Here is an 8,122-nt window from a genome sequence, read left to right on the forward strand (position 1 = left end):
TAGTTAAGATTTTAAGAAAAATTACAAATTGACTGATTTCTTTAAAAAATAGGTAATATTTTGCTATAAATATAGAAAACCCAATGTCACACCCAATTTATTATCACATAACACATATATATCACATTACCTATACAACTGGAATTTCTATGATTGTTTAGGGTGTGTGTGTGTGTGTGTGTGTGTGTGTGTTTGTGTTTGTGTATCTATGTGAGATTGGTGAAATCTATGTGACTTAGAAGGTTATTTTCAGGGCATGTTGAACAGCATTCCTCTGCAATTTTTTAAAAGTTTCCTCAAGAACAAACATTAACATGGAATTAAATGAGTTATTTCATATATAGAGAACAGATAAACACATGATATTAAAGATGTTTATTCTGTTGCCATCGTGATACCTACTATATCTAGTCTAAACTAAGCTGAGACAAAAGATTACTCATTGAAACTGATAAATAGAACAACTCAGGTAACTAACCTGAAAATGCTAATATGGTGATGGAATAAAGACAATAGGACCAAGATTTGACCTTAAACAAAATTCCAAGTGAATGCATTTCATTTGTTCAGTGCAGCTAGCAATTATTTCCATTGTTAACACTCCATTTTTCTAATTAATTTCTAGTATGTTTAGACTAATCTTTACATGAATTTTCTCTACTGCATTTGGATGAAAATCTCAAGTTTGAGGAATAGTTGTGATCCCACGAAGCACTAAATACATAATATTAGACAAATAGGGAGAGCTGAAGAATATGTAATTATTCAAAATTTAGAATTTTAATAATGTTTATAAAGGACTGTGGCAATGGTATATAAAATCCTAAAAAGATAATGAGTGACATTAAATAGATTATTGAAATTGCTACAAAATTACTGTCCCTGAACCACTCTAATCCTAAGCAAAAGTACTTATTCCAATTCTTAAACTCACCTGTCCTATACAAGCTTCAAGGCCACTCATTACTGAACTAGAGAAATGATTATAAAGAAATTTGTGAGGTCAAGATTAGTATACAATGATGCAATCTGAAGTTATACCTTTTGTTAGTATTTTACAAATCTAGAGTAACTAACTCAGATATATTCCACAGTCTTATTATTGGATCTACCTTAGTTATTAAATCCCCAGGTTGTATTTATCTGATTAACATACATCTGCTTCATTTACTTTTGTTTACTCACCTGTCTTAATGATTCAGCTCACAGTTGTCCTATCTTTAGTCCTGAGAACCTGATTTATTTTCTTGGTTGTCATCTCTCCACCTCTATGTATCTCTTCTAGACACCAATAGGTGTGGTGGATGAGTCTGATACCAAATTTGTAATTTGTTCTCAAAATACAACTCGCCCTTAGCTTTTCCTGCTTAAATTTTACTAATGCATTCATTCATTTATAAATGCACATATAATTATAATTGTTAATTTCTCAGAGCTGCCATAACAAAGTACCACATGCTAGTTGTCCTAAAACAAAAGAAAGCATTGTCTTACAGTTCTGGAGGTGGAAGTACAAAATCAAGGTGTGGAAAGCATTGGTTTCTTTTGAAAACACCGAGAGAGAATCAGTGACATGCCTAGCTCCCAGCAGTTACCAGCAAAACGTAGTGTTCCTTAGCTTGTTCTGCATCACTCTAATCTCTGTCTCTGTCATCATGTGGCATTTCTCCCCCTTTGTACCTGTGTGCTTCTTTCTCTTTATACAGACATCAGTGATATTGAATTAGCCCCAATCATAACTCATTATGACCTGATTATATCTGCAAAGATCCTATTTGCAAATAAGAGCACATTTACATGTTCTGAAAATTAGCATTTGAACGTATATTTTTGGTGTACCCAATTCAACAGACACCACTATGTCTTAATCACCTAATAATAGACACATCATAACAGCTATATATAAGCATTTATTCTAAAACATGAGCATTTATTATACATCAGAAACTGCTCTGGGCACCTTATACATGATATAAAATATTCTTACAACAAATCTGAGAAACAGATAGTATTATAATAATTCCTATGTTACCAGGTAAGTCAAGTGCTACATCAGAATGCTTATTGCCTAAAGTCACAGAACTGATACAGCTACAAAAATAGATGTGAACTTATTATCTACATCACACACGTCCAAAAATTTTCGGAATACCATTATGCTTATGCTAAAATTTAGCTAAATATATTTTTGAGTATCAAACATATTTAAAATTCAAATATATTACATCTAATACCAAACTTTACATTATTTATATTTGACATTATCTGCTATAATCCTCCTTTAATAACACTGTTTCTTTGTTCAGAGCTATTCTGATATGATACCACATTTTCTATGTCAACAATATAAGGGCATGGGACTCAGAAAAAGATCTTTCTTCTTTGGGACAAAAGTCCCAAACCTAATTAAGAAAACATAAAATGTAAAACCCAATGTAAAAATGAAGGTAATATATAGCAAGTTATGTACTAGGGATATGGATAGCCAGAAATTCAATCTATCACACATATGAAAATTGAAGGTTCTTCCAGAATACATAGAAAAAAAAAACCTGAATGCATCCAACACAATAGATTACGTTCTTAAAATCCACAGATAGAAAAGATGCTTAAAATTGTATGTCACACTGATTTGGAATGAAATTGAATTCCTTCAGTAACTGACCAAGGTACTGTCAAATCTGAATCAGCAAGCAGTACATTGTGCATTTCAAAAGGAGGACCTCTCAAATGATAAATAAAAATGTCTCATTTCAGACAAAAAATGAGAAGATATTTTGATATCAGACTGTTGTTTTTTTTTTCCATCATGGCCTGTCTCATTTCTGGTGTGTTTTTTTTTTTTTTTTTTTACCGTGACAGTCTGCCTCATTTCTTGGGTGATGGCCCAATTCTCCGTCATTATCTAAGAATTAGAGTCACTATAGAATATTAATAAGAATCTTTTTGCAAGACCTTCCATTTAAATTATAGTTTACTGTTTCTTCTCAAAGGACAAATGTGAAAATGTAAATAGAGCTTAGTGAAAGCTTGTCTTCAGCTATGCTCCAGAACAATATTAATTACAATAAATTTTTCTCCATAAACCTAGATCCATGATTTGGTTTAAACTTATTTGAAAACAGAGAAGATCATGCGATTGTGTGAATAGGAACAGGAAGCAGCCATAGGTGTGCTTTAGTGTCTTTATCTTAAAGTAAACTGCGTAATGGTTCAAGCATTATTCTCATGGAACAGTGAAAGATATTTGGTTTTCGAAACAGATATACATAAGAAATAAGCATTGAAATAGCCAATAATTTTTGTCATTACTAATCTGTTTTCCTATTTTTACATGTACTTAACTTGTCATGTTCTGCGACAATTCTCTCCGGGTTTACTTTCAAGTTATTTGTACATAGACAAGCCAGTCAGGTATACTAGAAAGCCACAGAGGTGTCCATGCTTCTCAAGCTCTGAATACATAGTCCCTTTGAAATATATGCAATTAATAAGAATTATATCTTGAGTAATGTGTTCAGATAAAGATAAAGTCCAAAACAACAGGGAGACAGTCGTGTGGCTGCACTGGAATCTATTTGTCTTTTTATCAAATAATTACATACCTGGCATGTATTGATGATGGTTTTAAAAATGAAATGTAACGTGGGCTCAAAACAAAGATGTTGTATGTACTTGAGGATCATTTGTTAGAACAAGTAAACTGTGTTTTTAAAGCTTCTTAACTTTGATGACTCATAAACAAAATTATGTGGAAGGAGAACATATTTAAAATACTCAGGACTAACACCCACTCTGAGAGGTGATTAATTTAGCTTCAGAAGGAAAAATACAGCATCTCAGAATTGAAGGTCACCTCTAGGAACAGCTATGCTTATCTACTCAGAGCAGATTTTTTAAATCCTATATTTAACAATATTTGTGATTGATATCTCATACCTTCCTTTAGAAACATAACTGTTAAGTCAACTGTTCGATCAATAACATATTCTTAGATCTATGGTTCTTCAATAAGAGTCACCTGAGAAGTCTGTTAGTAACATAGATTGTCAAGACCATTCCCAGAACTCTGCTTCATTTCATGCATTTGGAGGATGCAGTGATGGATAATGCTGGTGGTTTGTGGACACTTTGAGAAGCACTGCACCTGGATTACTCAGTCCCCTTTAAAACCCTTGCAATGATCTGCTCAATTCCTGACTTTGGAATCTCACCACACTAAACGTCCAAATATTCTTTACTACCTGCATAGTTACAGACATATTACAAAGTCTAGGGAAACTAAAACTAGCCAGGGGTATATTAAAAAGAGCAGACGAAAAGAACTGGTGGCTTAACTTTAGGGCTGACTTGCTCTTTATCATTATCCTGGTGTTGTGATTTTCCATTTGCTCTATGTCTATGGTCAATTCTATTCCTATATATTTTATATCCAATGTAAATATCAAGTCCCTTATAACTTGCCAAGAGGATCTAGTCTTTTTTGAGCTTTAGGTCTTTCTTTTTCTAATGTCATTTTGACTCTCCTGTAAGGTTGAGTCTTAGCTCCTTGTTTAATTATTGGCAGACCCTTTTCCATCAAATCTCTATTGCACAATATTGACAACCTTTAAGCCTGCAATGCCACACATTAGCATATACCAGCACTCCTTAAGTGTCCTTCATGCTAACTGAAATGATTCCCAGCTGTTAGCATTACAAAGCCCAGAATTCCATTTATGTAATAATATATTTCCATAGTGCCTTCACTGTAATTTACTTTATATTATTCTTCACATCAATGTCATGGAAGTAAAGTCAGGTGATTTCCTCAATATCATACTGTGTGATTTGAAAAACAGGCTTTACTGGGAAAATGTCTGGGTCAGGGATAAGAAAAGGCACAGGTCCTTCACCCATCCTTCATGCCAAAGAGACATGAATTCAGTGGAAGAAAATCTCTTTCCATATCATTGTTCTCCCTGTGTGTATGGCAGGAAAGAAAGCAATCTTGTCTATCAGAAGAATAACAGAATTCTTGGGCACTAAGCATTTAATTGTTGCTAGGCGTTTCAAGGATAATTCAGCTGCCCAGAATTTGGAGAATGTGAGTTATCTGGGAAGTGGCAACTCTTTCTATCACAGAGGACAGAGCCACCAAAGCCTTTAGAAGTGAGAATACAGCCTGACCTACTGAGACATGGGAGTAGCGCCCCTGGTCTTAACTAGCTCACTCTCCAGACTCTCATGATAAATCTGAATTGACCTACCATGCTCACTTAACACAATTCTAGGAGCAAAGGTTTACTTATGCTTATACAGTCTTCCAAAAACTGCGGTTTCAACCACAAATTCCACCTTACATATAGGAAAAATTGGAATGAGAAATTTTACTAAGTTATAGTACTTATGATATAATGTCTTTTTTATTGAATATATTATATAAATACAAATTAAGTAAATGTATCGCCTCTATTTTTTTTCTAGTATATATTCAACAAACAGAAAATCTTTACAGTGTGTCCATTAAAATCACCATGTTTTTAACTCTTTTGGAAGCAGACAGATAGTGGAATAAACAAAGGATTAAGAGAAAAGTGTCTGACCGCTAGGCATTCCCACATTATAAAGTAGATTCCACTTAATGAAAAAAAAAATTATTTATTTTTTTAAAGAAAGTGAGCAAATTAAATTTTAGGTTCACAAGATCTCTCCAAGAATTAAAATTATTCCATTATTGTTAAATAATCTCCCTAAATTAGCTCCATGCCAGTTATTACTGCTACTTTTCACCACATCTGTAGGTGCTTTGATCTGCCTTCATAAGAGAAATATCTCCAACTTCTATAAGATGGGAATGTTTCTGGTACACATCTGTATACAATATAATAATCCTGTTCTATTGAGCATTCTGGTTTTTAGCTACAATTTCTTCTAAATTGGTTTATTTTGCTAGCAGCTGTTTGCTGATTCTGAAACACTTAAGTGTCTGCTTCTTATTCTGTCTCTGTATTGAGATTAATAATAGCTAACTGTTGTCCTTCTCCTTAATATTTTACATTATTGAATTAGTTAATATCACCCATTTTTTCTAGTCTTCTTGAGGTTAAACATTCTCAACTCATTGCAATGTTATAAGCCATTCTATTTTACTAATTTATCAGTGGAAACTTACCCATTTCCTCAGAAAAGAGTATAAAATCAATATTCTAATGAGGCTTTTTTAATATAAATTATTTTAGTAAGAGTCCAGCCAGGAGGAAATAAATAACTCTAAGTGTTTAAATTATTGGAAATTTTATATAAATAATTTGTTTCATAGATGGTGGAATAGCTGGATCCCAGGGGACTGGCCAAGTTAGTCAAAGAGCTGTTATCACAGAGATTTGTTTGGAAATCTACTGATTACTCAAAAAATAGTCAGCAATGACAAGAATCTGCTAGACACAAAGTAGGGAAAGTAACAGGTTTCTCTGATCCTTTCATCTTCTAATTATCTACCAGTACTTCACAATGGACAAACAAGGCAGAAATTAGTTGGTATGGTCCTGGTCAGATAGGTCAGTTGGTTAGAGTGTTGTCCCAATGTGCCAGAGTTGCAGGTTTGATCCTCGGTCAGGACACAAAAGAATCAACCAATGAATACGTGAATAAGTGGAGCAGCAGGTTTATGTCTCTCTCTCTCTCAAATAAAAAACGTAAAGTTAAATTAAATTAAACGAGTTAGTGAGGGCTAGTGGAAAACAACTGTGATGGTCATCCTCTTGTGATGTTAAGCAGAACAGGTATTAGGATATAGAAAGTGTTTGTCACACAGAGTATGTATACTGCCACATTCCATATATATTAGTGGATAATATTTATGACAATAATTATTGAATTAAAAATAGTTGATAGCCCAGGATTATCTAAAAAAATTTTAAAGTATATTTCTCTTATTTTGATAGTAAGCATTAGATATAATGTTATTATTTATAGGTACAGAACTAGCTAACAGAAACACTCAATATCATTATAAAATATGGGGAAGAGATAGGAATATGTGAGCTAAATCTTCACACATAATTATAGAGCATCAGTAGATATTGCATAATTTGTCAAATAATATAGCAGCGATAAACAAAGAAATACAAATAAAATCAGAAAAGTTTGGAATTAATACACATTCATGTGGAAGGCTGAGCTAACATATAACATAGATTTTTCTTCAGGCAAAAACACATAACATTTATGGTTTAAAAATACATTGTCCTCACCCTGGCCAGTGTGGCTCAGTTAGTTGGAGCATCATCCGTACACTGAAAGGTTGCAAGTTAGATTCCTGGTGAAGGCGCGTATCTGGGCGGTGGGTTTGATCCCTGGTTGGGAAGCATGCAGGTTGAGGGGGGCAATCGATATTTCTCTCTTTCATTCCGCCCCTCTCTCCAAAAAAGAGGAGCAATAAAAGGTATGTCCTTGGGCGAGGACTAAAAAATAAAGAAATACAAAGCACTTCATAATGAAAAATATAAAATTGAGCCTAATAGAAGAAATTTCATGATAACAAATATCAAGAAAGGATCACACAGAGCTCTGAGGTGCAGGAATTGAATTGTATTTGGACACTGAAGTTATAGATTAAATTAAGGAGGCTTGACATGTATGTGAACACTATTGAGTTTTCCTCTCAAATAAGTTGGAAGTCAAAGGGGTTCAAGGCAGTGAGAGTTCACAGCGAAAAGTATCAGAGATGAGAGAACATTGGACAGAGAGTTTCAGGCAGTTTCTCTTAAGTAGAAACTGTCCAAAGTCAATGTATTTGTCTGCTGGGACTGTCTTAAAATCATACCACAGAATGAGTGGCTTTAAAAATAGAGATTTATTTTGTCACAGTTCTATGTAAGTAGCAGTTTTAATTTCTCCTCTTTAAACAATTATTTATTCATGTTTTTAACATTAATATACATATCTGTCTAGGCAATTTTGTATATACATGGTATTAATATGTTAATATTTCTTATATCTGAGTAATAAAAAATTGTGCATCTTTTCTTATGCTTAATATGTCAAATGAGTATTTTTCCTGCTGCATGCATTAAGAAAATAAAATGTTTAGTTTTATGAAAAATATGATTGGACAACATAGTGGAAAAGGCCCTTACAG

Source organism: Molossus molossus, unplaced genomic scaffold (genome assembly GCF_014108415.1).
Source record: "Molossus molossus isolate mMolMol1 unplaced genomic scaffold, mMolMol1.p scaffold_m16_p_9, whole genome shotgun sequence".
NCBI classification, from domain to species: domain Eukaryota; kingdom Metazoa; phylum Chordata; class Mammalia; order Chiroptera; family Molossidae; genus Molossus; species Molossus molossus.